Source organism: Schistocerca nitens, chromosome 4 (assembly GCF_023898315.1).
Source record: "Schistocerca nitens isolate TAMUIC-IGC-003100 chromosome 4, iqSchNite1.1, whole genome shotgun sequence".
Lineage (NCBI taxonomy): Eukaryota > Metazoa > Arthropoda > Insecta > Orthoptera > Acrididae > Schistocerca > Schistocerca nitens.
The window spans coordinates 380,573,204-380,585,706 of record NC_064617.1 but is presented as its reverse complement, the minus strand read 5'-3'; positions in this window follow the sequence as shown (position 1 = coordinate 380,585,706).

Here is a 12,503-nt window from a genome sequence, read left to right as displayed (position 1 = left end):
CACACACATCTTTGATATCGCAGTGAAGTCACGACGACGTCCGCACTCCAACTAAATTAGTTCAAATCCTCGCCACCCCCTGGCCAGCACGTGGAGACTCTGCCTACGCCTGTCACGTGAGGCGGCCGGCCACTAGCGCAGGGGCCGAGCCCAGCGATCACTCCCACGTCGTAAACATGTTTTCGCTGGACACGATGGAACTTGTCGAGTTTGACGTCACAGCGGCCCCTTGTCCGCTCACCACGTGTATTCGTCGCCTCCACACGTTTCCCGCCAAAATTGTCTCCCTCGGAGCTGAATCGCACAACGGTCGGCCGTTTCCCTGCAACACTTTCGGCGGCAAAGTTTGCTCGACAGTGGAATCCGCCATGACTATATAACAGCACGTTTGGACCGCACTAGAACGCCCGCTAATTGACTCGCTCTCTCGCGCGCGCGTAATAACTGTACAATCGCTGCGCCGCCGCCCCGCTTACGTCACACACCCTCCATACACGCGACCGGACATAGCCTTCTGTAAGTACCTGGAAAATGACTCTTTATTTCAGACATTACAGTCATGCAGGTGTGTTCCAACTGACTTCTCCATGCTCAGACAGCGAACCTCCAGAGCGCAGCTGGCGTACGCGCGGCCGGCTGAGCCCGCTACATCGGCAGCTCCCTGGCTGTCTGACGTCAAGCACACCCTCACGGCCAGCACGCCAGCTAGGCGGCGAGCGGCGCCTCAGGGCCCCGCTACAAACGGTCAGCCGCGCCCGCGAGCACTTAACGCTGGACACCATGGAACCTCTCGACCGCGTGCTGGACAAAGGATACGTTTGTGCGCCAGAGTTTCACCGATGGTGGAATCCCCCATGACCGTATAACAGCGCATTTACTCGTCGCAGGATGGCTCGCTAATTCACTCTCACCACCTCGCTATATTAAATAATTCAATTTACAATTTCATATACGTATGCAAACGTGTTCAACTCCCTAATTTCAACTACTTTTCGAGGACCAGACCGCCACCTCCTCCTCCTCCTCCTCCTCCTCCTCCTCCTCCTCCTAGGAACCAGCGCCAAGTTTCAAATCTGCCAGTAAACAAAGCTCACTTGCGCTTCCGCCACCAACCTAAGAAAATTGTTTCAAACTAAGCCACCAGCACTCAACCTCCCCCTACACGTTTCTGGTAAAATGGACTCACTCTGCAGTAAGTCCATGGATGGAGGAACGAATTTACTTTATTTAGGAATGGAGTATATCTATGACACCGACATGTCCCACATCATACAGTCCTGCAAAACACTCCTACATAACTCATTTATAATGTTCTACACACACGCTTGCTAATTGTAAACAGTTAAAAACAACTCATAGCACAGCCTACAGACATGCGAACCGCTCGTAAATAATACAAAACATTTACCTCCAAATAGCCAAACAACTGCTAATTTTCGGAAATAATTTCAGTTCATCGGCTGATGGAAGGAGGAACGAGTGTAATTTATTTATTTGCAACATATCTGTTTGAAACTTTTTACTTCTCATAGGTTTCGATATGTAAGGCTGACATAAGGCAGTAGTGCACTACACTTGGAAACACAACCACACCCATCAAGATATTCATTCCAATCCAGGCCTGTAACTCCTCTACAGATAAATTTGTCCAGTTATTTGTCTACTCACTCATATTCTGACCAGACTGCAGATATTGCGCAAAAACAGCTCAGACTGCGGTGTGCTGCTCGGGGAAGTAAGGAAGGGCTGCACTCTATTTATTTGGAGCCCTTTTATTTAGTCGTGGAGTATATTTCTCAGAAAATACCCGCACTGATCCCACTGTGGTCATCTGACACAGGCCACACACACGTAAACAACTCCTAATTTCACCACACAATACCAAACAGCTCTTAAATAATGCAGTACACAATATAAGCAGACGAGCTCTGTACTCTTACACTCTCCAAATAAAGCACCGCACAGTGCACAGACATGCTCGCAAAAGCTGCCAAACCGACCAAAAGTCTCTGCTCGGCCTTCCCCAAACATGACCTCAACACAGTCGCATTTGCACCTACCACCGGAGAAACTGATATCGCCTATGCGCCTTATATTACGCTTCAAGGCAGGCCTCGCGCGCGTGCGGTCGGTGGGGAAGGGGGTTCCAGAGTCTCCAGCCAAGTTCAGCTTCCGAGCGCTCGTGAAAGCCGACACATGTGAAAGCTGCATTGTTCTTCTCATGTAGACCGCCGGCGTCTCGGGTCTGGACCTGCCTTCACGTCTATTCTCAGAATAGCTCATAGCTCGTTGACTCACTCGATTAACGCGACCGGGAAAACATTTACTACTCGCGTGCAGCCGAGATGGTGACGGAAAACCAATCACTCTGATCTGCGCTGCAGCCGCGTGTAATCATTGAGAACACCCTATTTATTTTTTTGAACAACTTTCCCGCGTCGATTATGAACAAAGCCCGCCGCTTAAAGGATCACCTAGCCGCGGTCCGCTGAACAATTCAGCCCCTTCAGAGTGTTTGCCGTTCTCGCTCATTAACCCAAGGTCGACACCTACTTCCTGCTGCACTGCTACGTTCACCACAGAATCACTATTCTCCATGGTGACTACACTTTTCGACTGCGACCTAGTTCCTACGGACATTACGCAAAAAAAAAAATTATACAACGATCTTCCAGCCATGGACTACGTAGCAAGCGATTACATAAAAAAAATTAAAGATCCTCACCAATCCAGAAAGAAATTGCAAACAAAAATAATTTTACTTCTTAGCGCTACCACAATATATTCCATCAAAAAAATCTTAACAGCAAACCCTAACAGCAAAATCCTGGCAGGGTCGAAATTATGAGAGGCACCCACATGCCTTGCTCATACTGTGGCATCAAGCAGTCAGGCCTGCAAGATGAGTGGTCTGCCAAGCGAGTGGATTCATTATTTTATTTATCAAGTAACATGAACTCTAGTACTCACAATTAAGTTACAAATTATTCTTCTGTATGAATATTACGCAACGAAAACGCACATCTGACAATTAGTAATTTACACAACTCTGTTCACTACGCACTGGCAATACCACATTTTCTTTTTTATTTAACGGCTTTGATCAACACGTGGCCATCACACTGAATATGAATGGCGCACACATTATAAATTCTGGATATCATGGCAACATACAATTCGAAGGAAAAGGCCACCAATCTTTTTCTTTTCACTATCTTATTTATTCCGATAAATTCTATAACGTAAACACACAAATTCTATAACCTACAACAATAACACATGAGAAATTCCGCCCAGTGGGCATGGCTTTACATTGGTGATTCTCTATCTTATGGTCTCGTAATTATTTAACGCTACAGTGCACTTTCTGGATAGGATGGTGGATCTTTTGCTATATCTCACACTTCGACTCTCACGACCATCATCACGAAACTTTCCTCAAGACCGAGCGGTACAAAAGGAACATGCATAACCCACTACCTCTGAAACTACCTTGCTACTCTCCCATGCAAACCACACATACTTACATTTCATGAAATACATCACACCGGCAACATACAATACAAAACAAGGAATAGTCACAACGTTATAATCCCATCACCTTCAGCTTTCCCACTTCAATTAAAATTCATCCCATTTTCACACGACACTGCCCCACTTCGTAACTTTTCTTTCCTACTACGAACTCTGGACGATATATGCACGTCTTCCTGTTCAATGCAAGCCAAGTGGCGTTGCTGGATAGACGGCTGACTCACCTTCCTTCTCTCTCAAAGTATTATAGTTTGAATCAAGCGTCACACGAAAACATAACACGCAAAGTAATATTAAGAACATATTCATCACACACGCGAGTCCTCAACTGATACCATGGACGAGTACTTCTCTTTATCCTTTGTCTCATACACAGATTGAGACTCACACAGTACTCACCACGTGGAAGTACTCGTCTCTAATTTCAAGTCCTGCACACGCCATTTCTTAAATATTTCCAACTTATAGTACACGCGCTAGTAATTCAGCTTAACTTAAGCACTCGGAAGTATTTCAACTTATTGCTACACGTGGTTTCATTGTGACCGTTGGTCACTTCCGAAGATTACTACGATCCCATTAATATTACCTGCCTGACATTTAATTCTCCCCACAAAAGTTCCTGAAATAGAGAAACTATTATTCTAAACTACTCTTAAGTATTCCACATGCATACCATGTGTCCACTCTTTTGTCCTTACGGAGCACGCCTAAGACAGGTCTTACCAACACTAGATCCAGCGGCAGAGTGCTGAAACATGGCCGTTCTTCAGGTCATCTCGCACCTCTGTCGAGGTGGGGGAAGACCATGCTACCGTATTGGTCAGCCACATTTCAGGCGCTCAAAGCTCCAGTAAGTTTCATCTCTTTGGTTCCACCAAAGGTGGCCAAAGGATCGTCTCAAAGATGATCATATATTCACATTCACTATCTGCGGTTAGCAGACGACCATACATTCATTCATTTCACAGATCTCACCAAACTGGATGTAGGGATTTATTTTGTGGGAGTGCACATGTGATCAATTAAATAAATAAATTGTCATTCTTTCCCACACTGGCATCCGGCTTTGGTGTATTAATTGAAATTGAGTTATTTTTACAAAAAATATGTTGTTCTGACAAGAATAATGAAGTATGTTGTACCTATTTTCAACGTCGGGCGGTACTGTACCCTTTCAATGTCTTTACCTCCTATGACACTGTAGCACACTGCACATTGCTCCTCACACGACATTACATGGCCCTTTAACTAAACATAACTACACATCCCTGCTCTCGCCTCGTCGCCTGACCAGCCGTCTAAAAACCTTCTCAATATTATTCTTACTTTACAACATTTTAAAAAAAAAATAAGATCTAATTTACACCTCCCACTGCACCTAACCTCACACCCGTCCCACCATCAACATACGCAAACGTCTTCAACTCTATCTTGACACTCATATATCACCCCACAAAGCATGTCTATCAATCAATTTGCCATTCTCATCCCCTCTTTTCGAATTACAAACGTAGCCTCTATCTAAACACCAATCAACTCATCTTTCTCGCACTTTCAACAGTAAAATTAATTTTACACGCACCCAGAAATACCAAACGCAATTAAAGAGTCAAACTTTTATACTGAGCATCAAGCACATACGACAATATTCAAAGCCCAGTCCATATTTACCACCTCCACCTTCAATTAAATATTTTTACCATTGCCCCAACATTCTGCCAGCGCTCGATTTGTACCTATTTTTCCGCTCTTAACTGTTGTCACTAGCAGTCGAATACCACTGTCTATAGATTGCATTAATTTCCACATTTAAAAAAAATCTCGCCCCACTGTTTAGAGACTCCCATATCCGAGCACATAGCATCATTCAACTATCACTTGCTCTTATCTAACAACTCATCCATCAGGTCTGGGGGCAAGGTCATCCCTTTCTTTATTTCTTTTCTTTCTTTCAGCAGCAGACAGCTATTTTTTTTACAGTGGTAGCTAAACTGAGCCATCAACTTAACATCACCATTCCCGAAACATATCTTCAAATACGTAAACACACTTACTCAATTACACAGCGGTCCCACTGAGGACATGACCTTCAATATTACAGTTCTTAATCCAATAACCACCCAAACAAGTACTAAATGCTCAAACTAATCCCATAGCGCCTTACAAAGCGAGTGTCCGAGCGCCGCCGGCGGCATGTCAAAGCCACATAGCTGTCCATCTAAACAGCCGTCCACTCAGCCCCAGGACCAGAATGCTGAAGTGGGCTCTCCCTATACCTGCTCTCCAGCTATTGTCTAACGACATACAGTGCACAAATGGATCCCTGAATAGCGCAGATCTCTATCTCCCCCTTGCATCGCCAACAGGACATGTAAACAGTGTCTCCCCCAGCCAGCAAACCCGACGTCATTCACCCTTCGCTCACAATTTCCACTCGCATATATAATACCATATTCACTCATGCCAAAACTAACTCAATAATAAAAAAGCATTCTTCCTTTCCAATCATATATGAGTATGCATTTATCTTCACCCATCTGATCTCTGCAATTTAAGTCAGAGAAAAACATATCTATTACCTTCTGCAACCTGTCTATAAACAGAACGATCTCAGTTACTACAACAGGACCTTGTTTTGACCATTCGCCAGAAACGCGCGCAATGTTGTACGCCTCAAACTAGATACAAGTACAAAAGATCCTCAACACCCTATCATCTTTATCCTCTACCATCAAACAGTGAAAAAGTGACGAAGGCACCAATGCGATTCACCTCCAGTGCGGACAAACGGAATTCACAATACTCCCCCCGAATAACTCAGAGTGCAGCCATCCAAGAATTCCTAACAGCTCGCCAAATCCAACACCTCAAACTACAAATGCCTATATGAACAAGATCATATTAAATATACACACACGCTGCAGAGACCCCTTTAAAGTTTGATCACCCATACTCTAAGCGAATGAGAAGCTGCCTCTGGCCCTTGTTCAAACAGTGTTTTCTAACACGCTTTTGCACACTGCCAAGCATTTCGTCTTTCTACCACGACTTCGAAGTCACTGACTGATTCTAAACAGACATTAACATGAACTGATGCACGGTCTCTCACAGGAAACTATACCTATCACCTTATAAATAATATTCTTACAGTCGATAGCATAACATTGAATGATTTTAAATAAAGGACACCTACAACACAAGGAAAATAGAAGAGCCTGTTGGCGTTGTAGCCACTTCCCTCGAAAGTGATTGACCACCTCTACATTTAAACTCATGTCGCAGTGATCGAATAGTTTATGACTCTGCATTCAACTTCTAGTGATTGGCCATTTTTGCACACAAGTACAGGATCACCGTTTTCGGTGCTAGCAACCCTGGAAGTTGCGGTCCATCAGCCACAATTTCTCCCCCCACTCAAGCAAGCATTGTCAGTCAATCATTATGTCGTACCCAATGCACAGATGCGATGGATAAGACACCACCGATCTACTGTAATATTATCCATCACAGCTGATACCGCGAAAAATTTTACAGTAAGTCCAACACTGGCCAATCATGTGACAGCTTGTTTTCTTAATTTCAGTATCGTAGCTAAACCATACATCCTCTACTTTGCAAGTATCATTGCGACCATTCATAGATGACTGCTCAGCACGTCCATTCACACTTAATTCTCGAACACATAAAGACGATCAAATTATACCAGACAACGCTATACATATTTCTCAGACCTCGCGCATAGTACTCGATCAATCTCTCTGCGTATGGCGGTCACAGAGCTATCTAGTCCTCTTACGTTAAAAGACCATCCTCACCTCGGCATTGACCTACCTACCCCGCAACATCGCTACCCAATTATTCATCAACCGAGCAGACGAATACAGCTACACTCCACCTCTCTTGACTGAATAGAGCTTTCCTAGTCCTAATCCATCCAAGTGCACCACATTTCTCGAAATGTAACCAAGTCTTGGAGCTTAGCACACCATATCGATCTATAGTAACAGATCTCAAAGTGCCTTAATTTAATAGCATACAGTTCAGAAGAACAGGAACGGAGCGATATTTATACACAACGTAGTTCGATAGATTTTTAAGCAAATCATCCAATCTATCATGTGAAAAGTATTGTTCTAGAGTCCATGATCGGTGCATCGGAGGTTCCCGTAGGAGAGAGAGAGAGAGAGAGAGAGAGAGAGAGAGAGAGAGAGAGAGAGAGAGAACATAAACACACACTCTCCTAAGACTAGAACGTTCAGCACTTAAAAACGGGCAATAACCTTAGATCGCTTACTTTTCCGTCCTGTCACACATACATCCTTCTCCACTGGACTCGCATTCGGGAGGACGACGGTTCAATCCCGTCTCCAGCCATCCTGATTTAGGTTTTCCGTGATTTCCCTAAATCGTTTCAAGCAAATGCCGGGATGGTTCCTTTGAAAGGGCACGGCCGATTTCCTTCCCAATCCTTCCCTAACCCGAGCTTGCGCTCCGTCTCTAATGACCTCGTTGTCGACGGGACGTTAAACACTAACCACCACCACCACCATCCTTCTCCCCGGTCACCTTACGCTGAGCTATCTCTACCCCAATCGTAAACAGAAAACAGAGCAAGCGCTCTCCGAATGTGGAGGTGACTGGATACGCGTTGGTTACATTTAGAGACAATTTTAGAACACAGAACGATAACTTATGTCGTGGTCGCATGGATGGGTCTGACATAAAATCGAAAGAAATGCGAAAACTGATTAGCGCATAGATATAAACTAACCTAATATACACCGAAATGGGGTGAAAATGAGAACGTACTTGCTTATCTTCTGGTTCGGAGGGGGAATTTGTACATGGAGTCAAGTATGCGGCAACAAGAGGAATGCAGGAAAACGATGACGTCGATGCGAGCCGAATAAGGAAGGCAGTCAATTTTTTCTCGTTGAGTTCGTATTATAGTGTATGTCTTCTGAGGTAGCAGTGATACACGCGAGTTGAATACTGTATTTGATGCTTTTCAGGAGGACAGAGAATCATTTCACGTCTAAACTCACATCTGTGTTAAATCATAACAGAGGGTGTACGGGATGATCGATTGAGTCAGAGCTGCAGCTAGGTACGGTTCAAACGTTGACTCATTTATTCTAGAGAAGAACAAGTTGCTGAAGGTAGATTTTTTTTTCGAGTATTCTATTTGGATGCTTTAGTCACGTGATATAGCCAGCGTTCTATTCGTATGCGGCTACGTGCTCGGTATGTGATTTAGAGCGCTGTCTACTTGCGATCGTTAACGGTGAACCCGTCGGTCATCAGAGGACTTCCATCTCATGTGTGATGAAGGATGACACATTCCTCTAAATGCACTTTGATTTACGCGATCCCCACCCTATCGCTTGCTTGGTGTAAAATCGAGACTTTACCGTCATAACTAACAAGGGAACCTCCCCATCGCACTCCCCTCAGATTTAGTTATAAGTTGGCACAGTGGATAGGCCTTGAAAAACTGAACACAGATTAATCGAGAAAACAGGAAGAAGCTGTGCAGAACTATGAAAAAAAGAAGCAAAATATACAAACTGAGTAGTCCATGTGCAAGATAGGCAACATCAAGGATGTTGTAATCCCTGGAGCGCTGTGGTCCCGTGGTTAGTGTGATCAGCTACGGAACGAAAAGTCCTTGGTTCAAGTTTTCCCTCGAGTGAAAATTTTAATTTTTTATTTTCAGACAATTATCAAAGTTCAGACACTCACACGTAATCAACTTCGCTCTCCAAAATTCCAGGACATGTTCAGATTTGCTCAGACATATGCAGTATTTGACGGTCTACACACGGAAACGTTAAAAACAAGTTTTGACAGAGCACAGGGAAAACTGTGCGACTGTGAAACTGTTGCATTCATTTGTTGCAGTTTATGTGACAAAATCTTATGTTTTCATCACCTTTTTGGAAGTGATTATCACATCCACAAGAAAACCTAAATCGGGCAAGGTAGAAGTATCTTTTTACCCAATCGCCAAGTGTACAAGTCAGGTGGGTCGACAACATATTCCTGCCATGTGACGCACATGCAGTCAGCAGTGTCGCATAGAATATATGAGACGTGTTTTCCTGTGGAGGAATCGGTTGACCTATGACCTTGCGATCAAATGTTTTCGGTTCCCATTGGAGGGACACGTCATTTCGTCCACTAATCGCACGGTTTTACGGTGCGGTCGCAAAACACAGACACTAAACTTATTACAGTGAACAGAGACGTCAATGAATGAACGGACAGATCATAACTTTGCGAAGAAAGTAAAACTTTTCACTAGTGGGAAGACTTGAACCAAGGACCTCTCGTTGCGGAGCTGCTCACGCTAACCACAGGACCACGGCGCTCCTCACAAGGGAACCTCCCCATCGCACCCCCCTCAGATTTAGTTATAAGTTGGCACAGTGGATAGGCCTTGAAAAACTGAACACAGATCAACCGAGAAAACAGGAAGAAGTTGTGTGCAACAGTAAAAAAAAAAAAAATTAGTAAAATATACAAACTGAGTAGTCCATGTGCAAGATAGGCAATATCAAAGAAAATGCGAACTCAGGAGCGTCGTGGTCCCGTGGTTAGCGTGAGTAGTTGCTGAGCGAGAGGTCCTTGGCTCAAGTCATCCCTCGTACGAAAATTTTACTTTCTTTATTTTCGCAAAGTTATGATCTGTCCGTTCGTTCATTGACGTCTCTGTTCACTGCAATAAGTTTAGTGTCTGTGTTTTGCGACCGCACCGCAAAACCGTGCGATTAGTAGACGAAAGGACGTGCCTCTCCAATGGGAACCGAAAACATTTGATCGCAAAGTCATAGGTCAACCGATTCCTCCACGGGAAAACACGTCTGATATATTCTATACGACACTGGTGACGGCATGTGCGTCACATGACAGGAATATGTTGTCGACACACCTAACTTGTACATTTAGGGAATGGGTAAAAAGATTCTTCTACCTTGCCCGATTTAGGTTTACTTGGGGACGTGATAATCACTCCCAAAAAAGTGATGAAAAGATAAGAGTTTGTCACATAAACTGAAAATAAAAAATTAAACTTTTCACTGGAGGAAAGACTTGAACCTACGACCTTTCGTTCCGCAGCTGCTCTCGCTAACCACGGGACCACGGCGCTCTATGACTCCTAGTGTTCTTGATGTTGCCTATCTTCGCATGGACTACTCAGTTTGTATATTTTACTAATTTTTTTCATAGTTCCACACAACTTCTTCCTGTTTTTCGATTGATCTCTGTTCAGTTTTTCAAGGCCTATCCACTGTGCCAACTTATAACTAAATCTGAGGGGGGTGCGATGGGGACGTTCCCTTGTAAATTAACTGTGGGTATGTGTGAGGGGCTGTAATCATTGTGTACACACTTACCCGACAGATGGGTGTTTACAGAGTCGGTGACGGGATGACTTTTAATTCTCACATGTTGGACGCTGCTGTTATACGTATCTGTTTGCTCGTAGGATGTACCGGATACTAATAACTATCATTTTTTATATATACCTGATGGAGTAATAGTATTATTTCTGACTCGTGATCTGGTGTGATCATTGGGCACTAGACGTGTCCGCAGGGCTATATTGGGCTCGTATCATAGAAAGGAAAAGTTTTACGATTGGGGTAGAGATAGCTCAGCGTAAGGTGACCGGGGAGAAGGATGTATGTGTGACAGGACGGAAAAGTAAACGATCTAAGGTTATTGCCCGTTTTTAAGTGCTGAACGTTCTAGTCTTAGGAGAGTGTGTGTTTATGTTCTCTCTCTCTCTCTCTCTCTCTCTCTCTCCTACGGGAACCTTCGATGCACCGATCATGGACTCTAGAACAATACTTTTCACATGATAGATTGGATGATTTGCTTAAAAATCTATCGAACTACGTTGTGTATAAATATCGCTCCGCTCCTGTTCTTCTGAACTGTATGCTATTAAATTAAGGCACTTTGAGATCTGTTACTATAGATCGATATGGTGTGCTAAGCTCCAAGACTTGGTTACATTTCGAGAAATGTGGTGCACTTGGATGGATTAGGACTAGGAAAGCTCTATTCAGTCAAGAGAGGTGGAGTGTAGCTGTATTCGTCTGCTCGGTTGATGAATAATTGGGTAGCGATGTTGCGGGGTAGGTAGGTCAATGCCGAGGTGAGGATGGTCTTTTAACGTAAGAGGACTAGATAGCTCTGTGACCGCCATACGCAGAGAGATTGATCGAGTACTATGCGCGAGGTCTGAGAAATATGTACAGCGTTGTCTGGTATAATTTGATCGTCTTTATGTGTTCGAGAATTAAGTGTGAATGGACGTGCTGAGCAGTCATCTATGAATGGTCGCAATGATACTTGCAAAGTAGAGGATGTATGGTTTAGCTATGATACTGAAATTAAGAAAACAAGCTGTCACATGATTGGCCAGTGTTGGACTTACTGTAAAATTTTTCGCGGTATCAGCTGTGATGGATAATATTACAGTAGATCGGTGGTGTCTTATCCATCGCATCTGTGCATTGGGTACGACATAATGATTGACTGACAATGCTTGCTTGAGTTGGGGGAGAAATTGTGGTTGATGGACCGCAACTTCCAGGGTTGCTAGCACCGAAAACGGTGATCCTGTACTTGTGTGCAAAAATGGCCAATCACTAGAAGTTGAATACAGAGTCATAAACTATTCGATCACTGCGACATGAGTTTAAATGTAGAGGTGGTCAATCACTTTCGAGGGAAGTGGCTACAACGCCAACAGGCTCTTCTACACTCCTGGAAATTGAAATAAGAACATCGTGAATTCATTGTCCCAGGAAGGGGAAACTTTATTGACACATTCCTGGGGTCAGATACATCACATGATCACACTGACAGAACCACAGGCACATAGACACAGGCAACAGAGCATGCACAATGTCGGCACTAGTACAGTGTATATCCACCTTTCGCAGCAATGCAGG